This window comes from Passer domesticus, chromosome 17 (genome assembly GCF_036417665.1).
Source record: "Passer domesticus isolate bPasDom1 chromosome 17, bPasDom1.hap1, whole genome shotgun sequence".
Lineage (NCBI taxonomy): Eukaryota > Metazoa > Chordata > Aves > Passeriformes > Passeridae > Passer > Passer domesticus.
In genome coordinates this window covers 7,945,670-7,966,843 of record NC_087490.1, presented here as the reverse complement: position 1 = coordinate 7,966,843, position 21,174 = coordinate 7,945,670, and the positions used below count along the sequence as shown (strand labels likewise).

General features: G+C 46.6%; 2 long non-coding RNA genes across 3 annotated transcripts in view; one reads left to right on the top strand and one right to left on the bottom strand.

The window, feature by feature from the left end:
• The window catches only part of LOC135282685 (uncharacterized), a 202,441-nt gene extending 192,234 nt beyond the window's left edge, over positions 1–10,207 (bottom strand). The window contains exon 1 of one of the 2 annotated variants that reach the window (XR_010348748.1): positions 9,929–10,207. This is a non-coding gene — a long non-coding RNA (uncharacterized LOC135282685). The remainder of the gene's footprint in view (positions 1–9,928) is intronic. The other variant, XR_010348750.1, reaches the window with a different exon arrangement.
• A 3,870-nt stretch (positions 10,208–14,077) lies between these two features.
• On the top strand, positions 14,078–18,782 carry LOC135282687 (uncharacterized). Its single transcript, XR_010348752.1, has 3 exons — positions 14,078–14,486; positions 18,487–18,617; positions 18,718–18,782. It is a non-coding gene; the product is annotated as an uncharacterized LOC135282687 (long non-coding RNA).
• The last annotated feature ends 2,392 nt before the right edge of the window (positions 18,783–21,174 follow it).

The following is a 21,174-nucleotide window of genomic DNA, read 5'->3' as shown; positions in this document are numbered from 1 at the left end:
AATTTACAGTGGGTTGTGAAGATTGCCATCCCAGCTAATCAAATATAATAAATAGCTCTGACTGAGCAGATGACTCTCCTACAGCACTGTGGTTATCAGAGGGATCGGTCTTAATTTGAGACTCCATTCATCAGCCCTGCTAACAGGATTGTGCAGAGAGTGATATTTGACAGAAGTGTTTTCGAAATTCCTAAATAGAGAGTGTGCATTGAGGGAGACAAGATGGATGTTTCCATTACAGTGACCGTGCACGATGTCACAGGAGCCCTGGCTTCCCACCCAGCCACAAATAACTGACAGACACATGCCATTAAGGTGAATGCAGTAGCCACAGATTCCTTCTTGTTTTCTTTATCTAAAGGAAAATAATGAATTAATTCTAGGGATTAAGTGTGGCAGCAGCTTGTGCTCCTGGCTGTACATCACAGTGACAAGCAGTTCTGAAGCTCTACCTGGGGACAGTGGTGAAGGCAGGGGAGACCTGAGGAACACAGGCACACTTGTGCACACGAGCTGCTGCAGTACCTCCCACAGCCCTGGGCAAAGGGGTTACTAAGGATCAAAGGGCAGGAAGGACCTCCTGATTTAATGATCCATGTACTCTGCAGGTAGAAACATCTTAGAATCTCTTTCTGCAAGTTATCACATATCTCCTTAAAACCAGTTGGGTTTTTAGACCTCACTGCTCCCACTGAGCACTCACCACTCCATGTCTTGTCTTGATCTTGACCTGCAAGATCACCCTATCTACAAGGAGCAGCAGGAACCCCTCTCAATCTTTGCTTTGCTAGCCTGAATGTCCCTTTACTCCCTTTAACCTCCAGCCACAATATAAACTTCATTTTGCAGCCATGCCAAACTGCGCTCACCATCCTTGGTCACCTGGGGCAACATCTCAGGTGAGTTTAAGGTTGTCCTTCCCCAGCCCTCTCAGGATCCTCCAGACCACTGGAGCTGTCTCCAGTTTGCCCCCACTCCACAGGGAGAAGTGCAGAGAGATTCATTCAAGCTGAGAAGAGCTGTGATGAAACCAGAGCTGTTTGCTTTGAGCAGCTCTCCCACAGCAGATTGGGCCATTGATAAGGGATTAATGAAAGACGTGTTAATTATCACCACCACCATCATAGACCTGCACAGTTTTTGAGTCATGGTTGATAGCAACTTTCAGCACAGAAACATCCTCTTCCATTTCCTAAGAGGAGGATAATGAAAAGCCATTTTCTCCTTCTGTCAACAGCACGGGCTGAGGGGCAGATCAGATACAGCAAGCTGCTGAAGGGCAGCGTGAGAACACCACTCCTGGCCCGGCTGTGCAGCAGGCAGGTAGCCAAGAGCCCCACAAAGCATCTCAGGGGCTGTGAAGGTTGGTTGCTCCTGAAAGAACAGGGCAGAGGAGCAGAAAGGAGCAATAAAACCCAGGAATGACCAAGTTGTCTCAGACCCATTCATCCAGGCAGCACATTTTACCCAGATTTTGTAAACAACACGGTGGAAATGGTAAATCACACCGATAAGGTGACACTCAATATTCTTCCCATCTTCCTTCTCTTCATCTGGAGCCATTCCTCAGCAGAAACAAAGGGAACATGAAACACGCTGGAAAAGGCTTCTCAGCTCTTGCCTGCTTGTTCCACCTTGAATAGCCACAGAGCTGAGAGCTGCTGTCCCAGTGTGAAACAAGAATCACTGTGAATCCTCTTCAGAGACAGCCCCATGCTCAAGAGACAGAGGGGAGCAGGGGCAGGTCAGGAAGGAACGGGAGAAAAATATATAAAAATATGTTTTTTCTATATATTAAAAAAGAAAGAAAAAGATAAAAGCAAAGAGGGAAGCTTATTCTGCAAGTCAAAAACAGTTTGGCATTTCCAAGTTAAATAAAAGTGAAGCCTCTGTCCGCATGCTTCATTGTAACACTGTTGCTCTAAATCCCCTTTTATCCCTTTAATTATGCATGGAAAAACCACACGACCTCCCTGCTCGTGTGCTCAGCCGAGCAGTGGCTCACAGTGCAGAAGGCTCATTATACAGCTTTAGCGGGGCTGAGTGCTCTGAATTATTTAAATCTCCATTAAGCCTCCACTATGGCATATCTGTGTGATAAACGGATCAGGTGCTGCTGGATTTCTCCCCTGGCCAACCCGCTCTCCCTTCTCCTTCCCTCTCCCCCTCTCCTTCCTCCTGCAAAACTCAGTAGGAAGGGAGATAATTGCCAAGAGGGAAAGAGTTTGCACTCGTGCTATCAAGTGTTTCGTTGTCATTTAAAAAAGGCCAACTGAGCCAAGTAATAAAGACACTTAATCAGGATTAGCACTAGAGGGCATGGTAAGGTGGTCAATGCATAACTTGTTTAATGGCCATTTTATTGTTTAAATTAAATAAAACTTAAATCATTATGTTTTACTTAAGCAGTGTGAATGCCCTGTCCCTGTTCCTGCAGCACCACTTCAGCAGCACAGAGAAGGAATGGTGTATGGCCAGAGATGGGGCAGTGGAGATGATGAGGATCAATGTACCCAGAGTGGGGATGATCTAATTTATCCTCCCTGTCCCTTTTTCACGTGCCCACTGTTCTACAGACCAGTATCATCAGGAGAAGAATGGTCCAAGGAGGAGTGAGGAGAGGTGGACTGAAGGATCTCGGAGCACAAAGGGTGAAGGGTTTATGGAACAGCCTCCTGGATCCACAAATGGGGGAAGAAAAGGAATATTAATCACAGTGAAACACAGCAGTCCCTGCAGCCTCCCAGGGAGCAAGGCAGTTCATCCCAGACCAAGGAGAGGCCCTTAATCCCTGTGAAGGGCAAGATCAATCCTCCTTAGAGACAATTTCCTGCTGCCACGGAGCTCTTCAAGCATGAAAGGATGGGGAAACAGGAGAAAAACTCTTCATATTGCTATGCAAAATACCTCCTCAAGGCACGGGCAGACCTACCCAAGAGCACCCCAAGGGTCACGGCAGGAAAGCTGCAGGTTAACACTTTTGTTTTCCTTTATTTCCTACCACTAGGGACAAGTAGGCATGGGTGATATGAAGTCTGGGCACTCAGCAGCCACAAAGTCTGGAAAAATATTAACAGAAGTCTCAGCTAGAAACACCTTCAGAATGCTTTTGGGTTTGGGGGAAAAACCCCCTTTAAATGAAAAACACTGCCAGAGCTGAATATACCTCCTTGGTTACCTCAACACCAGAGAAGAAGAAGGATCCTTGCTTGGATCCCACCACTGAGGACCAGCACAAGTTACTGAGAGCTCCTCACCACAGCACACTGGGCTCACCAAGAGCTGTGTGGCACTGTCACATGCCACAGGCACCTGTCACCTGAGGTACACACAGCCACACAAACAAACACACCCCAGTAAAACCTCCACAGCCAGCCAGTCCACAATGGCTGCAAGGGAAGCCACCACTCAAAACCACAGCTGCTGTCATGTCCAAGTCACAATTCCCTACCCCCCAAAAAGTGAACAGGATTTAGCTCCTGATCAACCCCAGGTTTCCTGAGTGAGCATGAAAAAGTCCCAGATCTCCACAGGCTTTGGCTCCTGGTCTGCAAGCTGGAGATAAGGGTCCATCTGTACCCCCCTTGTGCTGTGGAAAGGCTGGAGGATCCTGAGGAGCTGCTGGAGGCTGAGATAACTGCCTGGCTCTCCCCACAGCCTCAGGAAGCACCCGCTGAATGGGGCAGGAAGCAGGTGGAGACAAGGAGGTGCATTAAGCTATTTATTTATGAAAGCAACTGGAAAATGTGCTGAGAAGAGGGGGAAAAAGTCTTTTGTGTTAAAAAATAACCTCTGCCTTAAAAAATATTTAAAGATGTCTTATTTTAGAAATTTCTCTCCATATTTATTTGAGATAAATGGAGGCAGCATAGCAGCAGCATTTTCTTAAGACTTGAGAAATAGATGGCAGGACTCTAGAGACACGTTTCGCTCATATATCATTGCCTTCCCCTCCCAGTCTCTGGGGGACACATGTTGCTGTGACATCTTTTACTAAGATTTACAGAGCAGTCATCCTGTCAGGGATGTGAAGGCAGCCTTGCTGCCACAAAGCTGCTGTCAAACCTGCCCGTGTTCAGGAGGCAGCAGCTAACCTTGTTTTCAAGCCACAGTTTCATGTACAGAGGCAGCAGAGACAAAGAAAGAACCCAGTCTGCCCCATTTCTTCTGCAAGGGGGCTATTTGCTGTCTACTTACAGGTTTTTTAACTGGAATTTATTTTGCTGCCCTGGCAGTGCTTATTTCTTCAAGATGCAGGAAAGCGATTAGAGCTGGGCATCCTGTTCCTGGCTCTGCTCCTGGCTCCCTCTGGGTTACCTTTGGGGATGTGTGGGGGAAGCCTGACCTCAGTGGCACTGCTGGAGCTGCCTTTGCTCTCCCTCCATGCCTCAGTTTATCACACTCTTGCCAACTCCCATCTGTATTTTTAAAAACAGCATGAGTCAGGCATGAGTCAAAGTCTTGAAATGTGAGGAGCTGGCTTTAAATTCAAGCTGCATTTTAAGGAGGAAGGCACCAAATTTTGTGCTTGTGAAATCTCCAGCAATGACCTCTAGGTGCTTCTTCTAAAAGTCTGAGATTGATAGCAACTATATAATGTTTACAAGCATGAATCACCTCAGTTTGCACAATATGTTTTCCCTTTTGCTGACAACTCTCAAACTAACTTGACTACATCAGGACCACCTTTTCCAGGCGAAAAAAATTAAGGCATTGTCTCCCATGAACAATAAAGCCAGCATAATATTAGGCCAGAAAGGGAACTCAGGGCTTCAATGGGTGCCTCCAGTGACTGCCCAGACCAAAGCTCAGGGGCTCAGCCAAGGGGAGGGGATGCCTCAGTACCCCCAGTGCCCCATCCATCCTCCTGGGCAGCCACTGTGCCCATGTGCTGCTCCCAGCTTCCAGAGACTGAACACAAGCAAATGCCTTCGAGATGGATACCCAGAGAAAGTTCAGTATTAAAAGAAAACCACTATCAGTTTCTAACACAATTAACAGCCCCCTGCCAAGAGAGCCAGTACGAGCACTTCATCAGACCATTATAACCCTGGAGGGTATAGAGAGGCTGCCACGGTAACTCCTTTAATTGCCCTTAATGTTTCATTAAACACAATTACATTTAAACCTAAACTGTGCCATTTGTTGTGGTTTTAATTAGACAAAGGGCAAGATAAAAGGATTGGATTAACCCTCCTCTTCCCTCCCTCCTGCCTACCAGGGACTGGTCACAGTCAAACTGGATTGAAATAGGGAGAAAAGTAAGAAGGATGGAAGCACAAACCACATCCACAAACCTGTGCACATGGTGGAGAACATAGACCTGAACTCATCAGAACCTGGTGGGAAGGCAAAGCAGTGGCTGTGCCTCTCCACAGGCCTTGCACTCCCCATCCTGGGGCTGCCACCCACCTGCCTGCAAGGTGTGTGCCACTCCTGAGCCCCGAGATCCCTCCTGGCTCTGCCAAGTCTGTGCTGAAGTTACCAATCTGTGGTAATTTGCTTCAGCTGGGTTAGCACAGGCTGGATGTGGGACTCCTCAGTACAGCCACACTGAGAAGGACAGTCCCAGCACAGGTGGGAGCTCTGGATGGACACTGGCCTGAAGGAAAGGCATTCCTTGACTTCCATAATCCCAGCACTGACAGCAGAGCTCCCTGAGCTTGTGCAGATCACACATCTACCTGTTTTATCCATCTGACATCACTTCAGTGATTTCCCTTCAATACACCCCCAGTTACACCCCTTACACACAGATTAAGGTCTCTCCAAGGTCACCAGCTTGTTTCCATGCTCCAGCAGCCTCTGCAAGGAGAGCTGGCAGCACCCTCTGCTCTGAGCCTTTCTTCCAAGTCCAGCACCCCTTGCTATAGCTCCAGACCTCTTTTTTTAACTCCAGTTCTGCAGTTTCTTTGGCATAATGATTGATTCCTGTGGCCACATGGTCACACTGTTACTGATGCCTTTCCTCTGCTAGGAAGATGCATCAGCCCAATTCTTCTTCTACTGTGCTGGATGTGCTCTCAGTCCCGTAAACTTTTAAAGCCATTTTTGAAACACACATTGAAAAAGAGCATGCAAACACTTATTTCAGCCTAATAAAAAGAAAAACCATACAGAATTTATTCAGTACTTCTTCAAGTATTGCTTCCAAATTAGGTCTAAGGCTTAAATGCTGAGACTGTGCAGCTTTATTTGATGTTGCAAACAGCTTTGGCAAACCGGGCTGTCTCCTCCATCTTTTCTGAGCCTTTCAGTGACTTACAGGAAAAAGAAAAGAAGATTTAGCTGCAGTGCCACACACCCAAATCAGAATAAACTGCTGAAATGCTGCTCTGTTCAGAGATTTATGATACAATTAACATTTTCGTTGGTTTCTAATGACTTCTTTCTTCCTTTCTGAAGCTGACAAGAGAGTAGGAATAGCCACGGGGTATAATCAGACTGTCTGTAAGGTGGAAGGGAAATGAAGCAGAGCAGAAAGGGACTCTCTGAAGCAGCCGGGTATCATTATTATCTCTTTGTGGGAGCATTAGCACCATTGGAGGGCACTCGGGCACCACTGGAACAAGAGCAGCATAAGAACTTGAATAGAACCGAGGAGAAGATTAAAAGAATGAAACAGACACTCAGTGACAGGTCTGCATAGTCTCCTTTGTGCCACAAGACTTGCTGAGATTTTGCTATCGCTTGACAAGTGCCAAAACTCCACAGGTCTGATCCGAAGACTACACGTGTCAACAGGAAGCCTCCCATTAACTTCAGGGAAACTTAGCCCCAGCCAAGGTGTAATAGATCATGTACCACCATTACAGGGAAATAAGGGAAATCCATCTTGGAATTCTCACTACTAATTTTCAGCAATTTTTCACAATATATCTCATCATCACAGTGTCTACTCACACAATAAATCAATGCTTCTGCAGAGCGACGAGAAAAATGAGAGGATGGGGCGGGTGGGAAAGGTGGCAGGGGAAACGTGTGCCATGGCTGAGCAGGGAGTAATTGCAGCAAGAACAAGCCTCCCTTTGGCCCATTAACACAGCTGACTAATTGCTGCCAAGGTGCACAATGGTCTCACCAGTTGAAGAGAGGAAGCTTTAACATCTCTGTTTGGGAGGGAACTGAGGCACGGAGATTGCCCAGGTGCTGAGAAAGGAACAGCCCTTGTGAGATTGCCGTGGCCATGGCTTGGTGCTCCACTCGGAAAAAACTGCCAGAGCAGGGCCCTCCTCCATCAGTGGAGGCTGCCTGTCTCCAGTAAAGCTCCAGGTGCTGCTGGAGAGCACGTGCACATCCCTGCTCCTGCCTCCAGGATTAAGGGGTGACCCTTAGGTTTGAGCTTTGGGGAGCCAGAGGGAGTGAGGGGCAGAGGGGTACGAGGGAGTGGGGAGAACAGCTGTTAAGCTGTTAGAGATAATAAATTGAATAGCTCTGAAATTGGACCCACAAGGATAAAAGTGATTTTAGTGCCTATAAGACTGACTATAAACTCAATCTGTCAGACAGCAGCAGCTGTTAAAGATAATGGTCCTGGTAAATTTAACTTCCAAACTGCCACAAAGGGACTAGTGTGATGTTAAGTTTCTCCCTTCTTTGAAAGGGGGTGGGGAGAAAAAAAAAAAGGCATCAAAAAACCACGAGATCTTAAACATGCATCTCCCGTCAGTTCATCAAAAAACCTGCTTTGAAGAGCCAGGATGGGCAATACCCCCATGGGGGAGAGAGATCTCCCAGAGCCTTTTAAGCAGATGAATACCTCTGGGCTGCTTTGATATGATTCTACAAATAATACCAAATATTTGCTAATCAGCCAAGGTCAGCGGGGAAAGAAGTGACTCTCTGCTCCAAAGCCAGGCATCTCCTAATTATTTAAGTCCACGCTGTGACTTTTTCATCAGCTCTAGGCAAAGGAAAGCATCTAGCTGGACTGCTCCTGAGCAGATGGTGACTCTGGAGCATTCCCTGTCCCTCAGCCCTCCCTTGTCCTGGCAGGGCACAGGGACTGCTGATCCTGCCTCCAGGAGCTGCCCAGCACAGAGTGCAATGGGGCAGTGAGGGGGCAGCCCCAGCACAGCACGGACAGGCAGCCCTTGCTCCAGCTATGGATGCCCTTGCCTGCTCACAGAAAATTTTTTCTTGTACCAAGTGTCCCACCGAAAACACAAGGAATTTTACCACTGAGCCCAGCAGGGTCAGGGTGTGGCTGCAGAAAAAAGTTCTAGGGTGGCAAGTAATTCTTCCAAACCCATTTTCCCTGCCAAGCAGGTGATACAGCATGGCTAAGGACATGTTTTACACCAGCCACTCTTCCAAATAAGCCAACTGCAGCAAGTGGTTTTAACGTGACAATCAGAACTACTGAGGCAATTTTGGAAAGGCAGCAGGATTTGGCCACAGTCCAGTTAACTTCACCTAACAAAGCAGCTATTGCAACTACAGAACCATCATCAATTTCTTACAGAATAAAGCAAACAAGACCCAAATGGCCTGGGTGAGAAAGCAGGCCTGGTCTTGCTGGACTGCCTCCTCATCCCTGCTTGGCTCCACACCTCCAGCATGGTTTGCAGCATGTCCACTTCTACAGCCCTTCCCAGGGCACACCACAGGGACGTGAACCTTTCCTACACGAACCTCTCCTTAGCACATATTCTCAATATCCTGCTTGCTTCAGGATCAGAGGAGGGTTTCATCTCAAGAGGATTTTTACACAGCTCATTTTTCAACTGCCTGAGTGGTACTCTTGGCCTCTTGCCACTCTGAGGGAAGTGGTTCCTTTGGAAATGTTTTTATCCCAATGGAGACGAGATTTCTCATGTGCTTAACATAACATCTGTGCCTGGATGGATTTGGATTTCACTGGAGTGAAGGATATGGTGTCAAATGCAGCAATGCTTCCAATCAAGGTCTTGGGAGAGGACCATGCAACTGCTTTGAAGCAATATCTCAGAGTTACTTCCCAAGCCTGGGATATTTTTCAAGGGCTTGGAGGAATCACTCCTTTTGGATGCACTTCAGCAGTACTCTTCATTTCTAACCAGTAGTCAAAGAAGGTTGAAGGTCTCAAGCCAGAAGCAGAGCAATGTAAAATAGCTTTAAGCTACTTTGAGTTTAAAACTCCTGATTTTATTCAACACTATGGTTATTTATCACTGTTGCTGTCACCCAGGGATACAGGAAGAGTCCAGTCAAACTTAAATGCATAGACTACCTAGAGAAGCATTTACATATATGCTAATAATAGAAGAGAGCAACCCCAAACCCCGGTGATTTACACATTTCATTGTCACTGGAAAGCCCCGATTCAAGAGCAGCTCCTCCAGCCTTTTTTGTACCAGTGATATGTAAGGACAGTATGGCAAGGATAGAGGGTTAATCCCTGTGAAATGATTTATCACTGCAACCATGTACAATACAGCTTCTGTCACAGTTGTCTGTCACTTCCCAGCAATGAACCAGGGAACATTATTCTCAGGAACATCCAAGTTTGGAACTGGAGTTTCCCTAAAGCGATTCCCCAGATATGAGCAGCCCTGTGCACACAGCACACACTGGTTATCTACCTCCCATCTCATGTCTTTGTGCTCTCAGAGAGGGAAAAAAAGAAAAAAAAAAGGCAAGGGAGGGGAGGGATAGAAAAAAAAAAATAGCCTCTGCAGGCCTCCGGGTTAAACTGTGACCTACTTCAATCCACACTGCTGCCCATTATTACCAATCCAATTATTCCAGACAGGTTAACTCAGCTTTAATTTATGTCAATCCAATTACTTTTTTTTATTATTTATTAAATAAAAAGATCACTTCATGCTTCAAATGATTTATGAATACTGGGTCAGCATCCCAGGGAAAGGACTTGGGAATGCTCAAGGTCAAGGCTGGCCTCATGCAGGAAATCCCTCCCAGAATTTGTGGGGAAAGCTTTACTCACCTCATCTCTCTTTTTGCATTTTAATTGGATCTCTCACACAAAAGCCTGTGGCTTCCAGGACTCTGCTCAGTGAGCAGGAATGGTATTCCAATTGCAAATATGTTTCAGCTGAAGTAAGAGGCACTTAAATTAACTAGATCTCCGTGTCTGCTGCAGTGTAACGGGACAGTCTAGCATACAACTTTCCCCGCCAGGGGAAAAATGAATCCAGGATGGACATTTTTCAGCCACAAAGGGGAGTCAAGTATCCAAATGTCCACTTCACCCCCCTTTGGTGACCTTCTCCAGAAGGCAACAGCAGAGCTGTTTAAACAACCCCATCCCTACTTTCACTCCTACCTTCAGTCACTGCCAGGATTCTGGCAAACTTCCCTGGGAATCAAGTGCCTTGTATCAGGGTGCTGTTAAAACATGCTCAGCAGCTCCTCCTCAGCAGGGCTTTGTGCTCTTTGCCTCCAGAGCCAGGACTGAGACACCATGAGATGCTGTGTCTGCTTCCTGACACCTCTGGAACTGAGCCCACCTCCCCCAAAAAGGGGCTCCAGATGACTCAGGTCAACTTCTGCCACTAACCCACCCTCTGACCTTGGCAAACTCCTTTTGACTTGGGTGCCCTGGTTTCCTGTCCCACAGAGCCACCACCTGCTCTGCCTCCTGCCCCTGCTCAGCTTGGGCTGGTCACTACAGCCCCTACCAGGGAGCAGGAGAATCTGAACCCAACAGCCTTCTGAGTGTCTCCCTGACTCCCAGGCAGGCCATGAGCAGAGCTGGCTCCGTTTTTAACACATATTCCTCAATTCTTTTCTCCTCAGTGTTTCTAATTAGGACCAAAGTAGTTTTACTCTTTTTTTTTCAATCCTGTCCAGCTGATCTCAGCTGCCATGGGCAGAGTCAGCTCTGCAGATAACGTGGATGCCAGACCATTTCCAAGGCTTTGAGTTAAAACCTTGAGAGGTACCTTGAAGATAAGATAGAGTTGCTGAAGTCGGTGAGACCCAGTTTCCCAAGGCAAAAGGCAGCATCCAGGAAGCCACACTCTACAGGGGATGGTGCTTCCAAGAGAGCCCTGGAGCAGAGCCTTGGGGGTTGAGGCCACAGAGGCATGCTGAGTCACAGGGAACTGGATGTAAAGCCTAACTGCATCCAGATGGGGAAATACAGGGAAAAGAGATTCCAAACATAAGCATAAAATCACTTCCAAAAAAGCATCTTCCTTTTGGAAGAAAAGGGAAGAAAAAGCATTGCAAATCAAGAATGTGATTTTAAAAGCCTCCTCAAAATGCTTCCTTCATCTCCTTAGAAGGACAAAACAAGGACTACCTACATCTCAGCCTTAACCAGACAGATGGACAACAGGGTTATCCAAAACCATCTCAGTCATGGACAACACAGCAAATCTCTGCCTGAAAGCACATCCAGACATCCAAACACTGAGTCACTTCAGTATCCCAGCCAGTGTGTCCTTGGGGGAGAAAAGCCAGACACTCATCTGGGACACCCCACAGTGCCAGACACACCCCTGGGGCAGAGCCCCTTGGGAGCAATGCCAGCCAGAGCGAGGATCTGTGATAAGAGGTGGGATCTTGTATCACCCTTTCTCAATCTCTCCTGCTTTTTTATCCTCACACTACCCACTATCTCCAGCAGACTGGGCAGCAACCCTTTCCCATCCCTCCCACATTGTTTTGGGAATAGGGCATGTCTCTTTTTATCCTGAGAATAATTATCAGTGTGCACAGATTGCTTGTAGCTGACTGGGTATTGCCAACCTACCCCAGTTTCAGATGAGGACACCAGAACAGGTCAGTAGGCTACTAATAGGTACTCAGTTCCCAAAGGCACCTCATTAAGGGGTGAAGGACTTTAGAAGTTATTTAGTGCAAAGTTAAATGCTGGATAAGGAAAACATTGGCATGCACAAGCCTCTTATATTATTCTTTTCCTTATCCTCAGACTGTGCCATTAGGAAAGTACATAAGAAACTGGAATATTGCTGTATGGCTCTAATAGATGTCCACATGCTTCTCAAGGACTATTTGGACACATTTTTGTGGAATGCACAGCCCAAAGTCATTATGTCTGAAGCAGTTGTTGAGTGGTCTGAAAGTAGACAAATAGAAACAGAACCCTAACCAAAATTACTAACTTTTGCAAAGAGGGATTTTTGAAATTCAGGAAATGCATTACTAAAGCCAGAGAACTTAAAATTCCTATTTTGCATGCCACCAAAGACATGTGGATAGGCCTCCTTGGAGAGAAAAAGAAAACAAACACAGAAAAAAACCCACCACCACCAAAAAGAAAAAAAGGAAAAAAAAAAGCCACTAAAAAGAAAAAGTACATGTCCACCAAGTGGCTTTGAAATTTCCATACCAAACACCAAGATGGCCCCTTGGGCTGGGACAGCGTTGTTTCAATTAGTGCTGCTCTGCCCAGCCTCATTGTAAGAGTTGGGAACAGCCAGCATTCCCAAGGGCCATGAGCTCTTCCCCTATTGTTTCAGGCTCAGAATTGAGAGAGCAAGTGGAGGAATACCAAAGACAAACAGGAGGGAGGCAGCTGTATTCACTTTCCCTAGGGCTATTTCTGCCAAGTCTTAAATCAATATTGAGATCCTTCACCCTCTTCCCTCTGCATTTTCTACCACAGACACCAGGTTTGTCCCAAGTTGTCTGTGACCTGGCACTGCATCTCCTGAATGGAAGCCCCACTTTTGAGGGCAAAATCTAATGTGGGCAGGTGAAAGAAAAAGCCTCACAGCTCCTGCCTTTGTCTGAGTCCAGGGAAGAGTCTGCTCTCTGCAAAAAAGGGCTGGAAACCCTTCCAGTTCCAGGCTGGTATTTGCTGAGGGGAACCAGTCCCTCAGGACGCCCCCTCTGCCCTTCATTTCAGAAGAAGTCCCTCAGCAGGCTCCAGCTCAGCATGTGCTGTCAGTTCACTCATGACATGTGCTCGTGTTGCTTTTCTGCCAACCCTCTTCAAAAGCAAAAAGGAGGAGACAAAAAACAGGAAAAAAAAGTACAGCAAAAAATGATGCCACTCTCAAGAAATGGCACTTTAGGCAGCCTCCACTACATCAGTAATGACAGCCAATAGTGCCTCCAAGGACTTCCTTTCTTCAAGTCAATACTACATTCTGACAGCCAGTTTCTTCCTGGGATCCATGAGCCTCTCTTCCAGATTCAATCTTGCTCAGATAATCATTCCTCCAAGGCTTTTATCCAGCTTACAGATAGTGCAGAGATACAAGAGCCAAACTGTGGGGAAATCTTTCTGCTGCTCTCCAGAAATGCACTTCTTTACTAAGTGGCTTTTCTTACCCACCAGGGTCACACGCAGCACTAAGCAAGCCAAGGGTCATGACAAATACAGCAGAGATGCTTAAACAAATACCTCATCCTGGATTCCACACAGCTTAGGCTTCAGGTGATCCCCTCCCACAGCTTTCCCTCTAAGGGGATTTACACTGCACTGGCTTGCAAACACATGCACAAGAGGAAAGCAAGCCAGAGAACAGGACCTTCCAAGAAGACACCACAACTTAAAGTCTACAAAGCTCATTTCCCTGACTTGGCTGCCTAAGCTAAAGCTGTCACCAGTTTTGGTGTCTCAGCAAGGAAGGTCCCATCTTGTTAAAGAACTGTTCACCTCCATCATTAAAAACATCTTCAGCAGGCAGTCCTTTCCCTCAGGCACCAAGGATGAAATACACAGTCATCCTTTAAAGAAGGCTTGGAGAAGAGAAATCATGTACTAATATAATTAAGTTCAGTGCAACAAGCCCCTGGCCTTCACCTGCAAAGACACAAGTGTAATTGCAATATTAAACAGACACATGAAAGGCCTCCAGGGCATAACAGGTTTTGCAGAGATCAACAGCAAGTCCTGTGCCTTGGCAAGCACAGCCTTAGCAGCTTCCACACCAAAAGGGAGGTGCTTTGTGATCATCTCCTTGATGTCCCTATTTTACTCACAGCCTTGGATTGCAGGAAAGCCATGTTTGCTGTAAACCTTGGACAGAGCCTTGTTTTTAAGGTACATTCAGTAAGGAGCTGTTCCTGCTTCTGCAGAAGCCTGGTTTTGATGTACCTGTGTGTTGTGTGTTGCCAGGAGGAGCAGAGGGGTTCCCTGCCAGATGGTGAGCAGCACAGGCAAAGAGAGCCACTGTAAATTAACCTGCTGCTCCCAGCTTTGGAAAGCCACAGTGGGAAAGGCAGGTTGCAGTGGTGTCCTTGAGGTGCTCCTCCTTTCCTACATGCCAAAAGCCTTTTATGACATGAAAGCTGTCTATCAAAGGACATCCCATCAACTAAACTGGGTTCTGCCTCATTCATCACCAGGGCCTCTGCCCTCCTTCCTGCACACCTGATACCTGGAGCAAAGGAGGGGACACCAAGCCCCACAGCTGATGTTGTTCAGTGAGTCGATGAGGGCAAGCCTGAGAAACAAGGAATGAGATTTTTTCCAGCACCTTACACCTACCTCTGCAGCACCAGCAAGAGCATTACACACCCACGGGCAAAACTTTCTGGTGTCACAGAAAGTTCACCATCTCAGAGTGAGAATGTTGGTGACTGATGGGGTCCAGGGAGGGAAGGATTACTGCTATTTGTACAGCTTTATGGAGGAAGCTGTAAGAGTGTTCTGTAGATGAAATCAGTACATATTTGCACATTAATGTAATTTAACCTGAACTCATTTTTTCTTTTAAACCTCTGGAGTGGCAGGGAAGACCCATGAGCAAACAGGCAAAGAACATCTTTATTAAGAGGAAGGCTAAGGTGACAGTCTCTGACATGTCAGGCAGCTAAGCTAGCAGGAGGCTGTAGATCCATGGAAGAACAGATTGCAGGAAAGAAATGTCTCAAAAGTGTTCTCCAGTACCCACACAGAACAGAGAATTTTACCTGGCAAATGCAGTTAAAGCAGTGTAATCCTACCCACTGAGGAATAGCTTGTTTGCATGGCTGTTCTCTTAGAAGGAAATGCTTTACCAAAAACAGATGTTCACACAAAATCCCCAGAGGCTTCTGAAAATCCCCTGCAGTTAGGAGCTGTCATGATCAGTATTTTGTACAAAATAATGCCAAGGACTGCTCAGTTCCCCACAGGGCAAGGTAGCTCTTTAGAGATTTTGTTACCTCAGCCCTGCTCTCCTCGTGCTGATCCAGGACAAACTCACCTTGGTGGCCCACAGCAGCGAGGACAGGCTGACTGCTGCTTGGCTCTGTCCCAGCTCAGCCTGTCCTTCCACAGATGGTGCAGGAGCACGAGAAGTCACCTCAGGTGCTGCAGCTAATTCAGCAAATATGAGCGTAGGCTGGTTTAGCTTGTCACACACACAACCTCAAATGTTATTTTTGGTCACACTGACCTCCCTGTCACAAACCTCTGTGGACATGGCCCTTCCATGCAGACCTGCACCTCCAGAGCAGCCACCAAGCAGCACAGACACACCCTGAGCTGGGACACCCCCCAGCAGCAGGAAGGGGGTCTGTAAGGGCTCTCTGCAGCTCAAGCAGGTGTTCCCAGTCATGCTGAGCTCCTCACTGGCACTGCTGGGCAGATCCCAAAGCCTGGCAGAGCTTCCCACCCTGCTCTGTTCACAGCCCTGACATGACTCCAAGCCCAAAGCTGCCAGCTTTGTCCAGCTGGAGTTAAAGCTCTCTACCAGTAACAATGAACACAGCATTCCTAGGAAGGGACTGACTCAGAACAGACCAAGCAGTGGATAGAGCTGAGTCAGGTGGGATGAACTCCTAGCATAACCCACTTAGAAGAAAGCTACCTCCTCAGCAGGAAGAGAAAGGCAAGGAAAAAAGTAGTATCCTGGGAAGTGACTAAGGACATTGCTAAGGAAAATGTCCTTAATGAGTTGTAGGCTTTCCCATCACAGCTTTGGGGTGAAGCTGCAGAGACAGGACACAGAGCTCTCTCTCTCCCACACAGTCCCCTCATTCTGTGCTGCAGCCTGCAATCAGGGCAAGCATTCCAGCACTCCTCCAGCCACAGGACTGCTGTTCCCCAGCCCTCTGACCACAGCTCCTCCAGTCAGGGAGGCCAGAATTGTCTGCACTACAAGCAGGACATTTTGCCTGCCCACCGCCCCAGACTCAGATGTGCAGCATATCCCAAATACCAGTGATCCTGCACTCTGCCCTCATCCCAGCAACAGCTCCCAGTGGCTGAAGCACAGGTCAGTGCCCAGCTGACCCCCAAATCTGGGTTGACTGCACTAAAATTACACCAGGAGCTTCAGTGCCTCTGGTAAATACTGCACAGACTTGTTTAGCCTGTGGCTCTTTACACGCACCCACCAGGCTCTTTAGATGTTCCAACACAGCTTTTCTTATGGAGGACAGAGTTAGGAAAGGCTGAGCAATGAAAGCAGAGATTGTTACCAGCTTTAACAGGCTTTGGAACATGCCAAGAACAAGTTTCTCTGTTTTAGTTGCTTCAGTATGATAATCCCACATCTTTTCTATAATAATCAGATGCTCCTACACTGCAGTCAGCAGCAGAAGACAAAATGAGACAAACAGCAATCTCTTCAAAGAGCTGAGAGGACTGCCAAGAATATTTGTAATCTGATTTCATCCCTTGTCTTCCCTGACCTGTCACTGGCACTCAGGGTGATCTACACATTAGGGTTCAGGTTGTGGTACACAGAACACTTCTGAGCAAACCAAGGGAAACCAGCTGAGGGGCAAACTGAGATTCATCACAGGCCTCCATCACTGACCTATGCCAACCCATTAGCTCATTTATGAAGGACTTTCACTTAATTACCATTTATGAAGGAGTTTCAGTTTATTACAGGTCACTGAAAAAAAAAAAAACCCCACCCAGTCTGGATGGGTGATCTATTTATTTTAGGGAGAAAATTCACTTAGTAAACTATGACCTGAACATCAATTCCTCACTATCTACAGTGACAAAGACACAGTTGAGATTGAAACTAATTTCTAATAATTTTTTTAAAGCAAAGAGACTTCTGTTGAACAGTATTGGAGGTGAACTCCCTTATGGGGAAAGAAAAAATTATTTATCATTTGCCCTTTGTCACAGCAGAGATGAACAGTGAGAGCCCAGCATGGCCCTGTCTGAGCAGGACAGTGAGAAATGCAGCCACTTGTCACCTCCTCCTTGCAAGTCTGAAGTGACAGAGGCAGATGATCTTTTAGAGGCATGTAATCATGTAATACAACACACACACAAAAAGCAAAAAAGCCACCCTGTGATTCAGTGGCAGCACAACTGTCTTGCTTTGTACAGGATTGCTCTGCTCAGCCAGGGCCCTTTTCTGCAGAATGCACAGGAAAGCAGCTGCAACAAGAGCTCCGTGCCTTCAGAGGGATAATAATCTTGACAGTAAAAATATGAACCCAGCGCAGCTATTTGTGCTCATTTACAAACAAGACATTGCACTAATTTATGCTCATTTGCACGTGAAAATTGCTGGAGTTTTTACTGTACATTGGGGTGATCAGAACAGCTTTGGAGCTGCTGTCCTGTGACCATCACAGCAAACAATTAAATACATTTCATTACTCATTTCAGGAAAGGCATCCACGGTTACAAGGGAGAGGCTGAAGTGGATGACAGGAGTGTTACGTAAACGTTATTGATTTTGTTTCTCCAAACATTCACAATAAACACACCAACAGGTTTTGCTGAACAATGCAATGCATCATTCAGCTTTGCAACAGAACATATCAGACATCAGCTATGCACAGTGTGCTCTCTGGATGCTGCCATGAAGGACTGAGGAAGGGTGAAGTGGTGATCAGATAAAGGGAGTGCACTCACTCCTCTGGCAGCAACTCAGCAGCTAAATTTCCCAGAAGCAGCAGAAATATAGTGGCACTTCTCAAGCAGAACTTACATTCTAAAATATATCTTAAATCAGACTCTTTCTTGGCAACATCTGTAGTGACACAGGAGTTCTGTTCATCAACACAGCAAAGAAAAATCTCCACCCTAGTGCTGTAATCAGAAGTAGGCACAACAAAGGAGGAGGGAGAAGATATCTTGTTCTTCCCCCTTGGGAAGAAAAGATTCAAGTGTTTAATGTGGTCACACACTCCCAAAAAAACCCAAAAAAACATAGCATTTTTATGTTAGAGGCAGGAAAAACAATGCTGAGGAGAAAATATCACCAAAAAGCGCAACAGATACTTATGGGCAGATCATCTGCAAGAGAGGGTGTTCCAAAAACAAACCTACCCATGTGGCCAAGCACAAGGATAATGTTGTCCTTGTTTCACCCACACCTTCTTTCCCAATATGTCTCTTTCTTCATCAGCTAGAGATCTGGTAAAAAAAAAAATCTACATTTAAAAAAAAAAGGAAAATTATGTAACTCACAATTCTCCCATATGCTCAGTGCCTGTTTAGCTCACAAACCATGGAATTCTGTTAACTGCCATGGCAAGGGGTGGATGGACACACAAAAAAGCAACAAAAACTGGTTTTGGTATGTAGAGCCTTTGGGTGATGAAGAAATCTGTTGCTACATGTTTTTAACACATAATGGTTTATTTTTCCTTACTGAACAGAGGGAGAAGAAGAGGGTGCTGAAGATGTGAAATACAACCGCTTTGATCTTTCAAGGGTTTGGCAACAGAATTTGTGCTTTGATTCATCTAGTTCCATAAATCTCAAGACATAAGGAAATAAAAATCAATGGGTAAGAGAGATGGATCACTCACTGGGACAGAGAGAAACGAGTCAGCTTGTATCCAATCAGCCAATGAGGCTTAGGCAATCTGTCAAAATGCATTTTTCAGGGGTAATAATCTCCTTAACCAAGGAGGAGAAGCCTCAAGTACCAAGGAGGTGAAAACTTAATGAGGGAAGGTAAGAATTCTCAAAACATTTTGGATAATTTTTTATATTTTAACTCTGAAGCATCGTTCTTAACTCTTTCACTCCACTGAAGGAGGATGGGACACCACAGACTCATTGCAGCTTCACTGCTGTATCACACTTCAAATGGAACCCTTGTGGTTAACCAAAAAAACACCCTACCTGTCATTTTTTATAAAACTCAGAACGTGGAAACAGACTGAGCCCTTGCCCTGCTAGGAAGAAGGAAAATGGCATGGAGAATCCAGCCAGCTGCCTCCCTGAAGCACCCAGCTCTGTGGGCAGGGGCTGGATGGCACGTCCCACAGTGCTGCCATCCCCTACACACCCCAGCTGGTACCTGCCCTCAGAGAAAGACACCAGCAAATGCCCTGGCATACTCAAACCACTTACAGGCTCCTTCAGTAGTTCAAGTTTCCCCTCTAGTAACTCAGCTGCCCCACCCTCATGTATTTTTAGCATGCTTAGGTAAGACTTTTCTGGTATTTCCTCACATCAGAATTTCACCTGTTGCGTCTTGCAGTCAACCCGGCTGGGGCTTTTTTTTCTCTCCTTTTCCTCCCAGAGCATTTTGTGGGCAAGCATCTACTTAGGTGTTGGATGGGGGCCACAAAGAGGAAGGGAACGCATGTGGTAAGGAACTGGAGATGCTTTTCCTTCTGTTTTTCTGTGCTGGCAACAATAAGTGAAATGCCACACCAAAGCCACCCTCTCTGAAAAACCTGAGCGGGTACAAACGCAGAGGCCCATCTGCTTAGCAACACACGGTGCCAGCAAACAGTTTCCAAGCCTCAGGCTGAGGCTCACAGATATGGCAAAGGCACGTTGGGTTCCCAGCTCCACAGACACCAATCCAGAGAGGGAGCAGGGCAAGAGTGGCCTCCCCACAGCAGGCAGGTGCCACCAGCAGGGCACACCTCTTTCCCTTTTGGCTGCTTCACACAGCAGTAACCCGCTTTAGGATCTCCTGTCTCCTGCAATCCTATTCAGATGCACCCTCTTCCTCTGCTCTGTCAGCACAAGGATGCTCTGTGCAAGAACACCTTTCCTCCAGCACAGGAGCAACATCCCCAGTCAGACACCAGCTCCTCCCCCTCCTCCCCCAAAACACATCTTCAAATTTTCCCAAATGCATTTTGACACCTGACCTGCTCTCCAGAGCTCATAAGAAATGAGTCTCTACAGCATGAGCTCCACCTCACAAATGTCCCATTACAGGGGTGCTCCCTGATTTCCTGCTCTCCTTCCCACCTCCCAGTGAGCCCCTTCACCTTCCTCAGTGCCAGCCTGTCCCAAGTGCTCAGCTCACAGCAGCTTTAGCTCTTTCCTGGAGCTTCTCTGCTGTGCTGAGCAAGGATTGAGGCTCACGTGTGCTGTCCCACACCCATCCCTGCTGCCCTGACACAGCTCAGGCTGACAGCACCGCAGGGGAAGGGCTTTATGGGATGTGACTGCAGGATTTCTGATGCATGTCACCCCTGTTGCCAGCAGCTGCAAGAATTCCCCGCATTAGCAAAACACAATGAAAGCTGCCCCGTGGGTCACCCTGCAGGTCAGGGGATGGGAGCTGCCTTGCATAATGTGACTCAAAGCACTGCCAGGGAAATCCAGCAGAAGGTTGGCTTTGTCTAAGAATAAAATCTTTGGTTCAAATAGATAAAATCCCATCCAGGAGAAAGCATCTGAATGATCTGATCAGAAGTCCTCCCCAGGAGAGACAGCCTGGGTGTAGCCCAAACGCAGCATCCCACAGCCCTGCTTTGGCCTGGGAAAATGCAGAACAGGTGGAGTGCTTGGCCAAGAGAAATCCTGCTTTTTGACATCCCAGAGCAGACAGGGGTCAGTCCACAAATCAGGACAAAAAATGCAACTGAGGTCAGCAGAGATATTAGCTGTTCATAACAATCCAGGTTGCTCTGCAGGGTGACAAAGTTGTGGCACTTGAAAAACTCTGTCAATCAAGTGGGACTTCAGAGAGCAGAGAGGTTTATAATAGGGAAGAACACACTTGGTGGAAAGTTAACCAAAAAACCTGTGCCAAACATTAAAAACTGGCACAGAAGCCAGAGAAAGTCAAGAATGGACAGAAAAAAGGGGAAAAAATACGCATAGAAATGCCTGAGTAATCATAAGGAAATGATGTTTTGTTGTGTGATCCCAAGCCCTCTGCCATAGGTGTCATATAAATAATTATTAATTATGTTGTTGATTATCTGTGTGAGCAATAGAGCTAATGAGCTGGTTCTTACAGGATATAAATACAGCTTCTAAAGAGCAGGGCAGCTATTCTGCCAACGGCAAGCAATTAGAATTATTTCTTCTCTGCTGAGAGTTTGCTTTTTTTTTTAACCTGAGGACAACCAATACACACTGTAGAT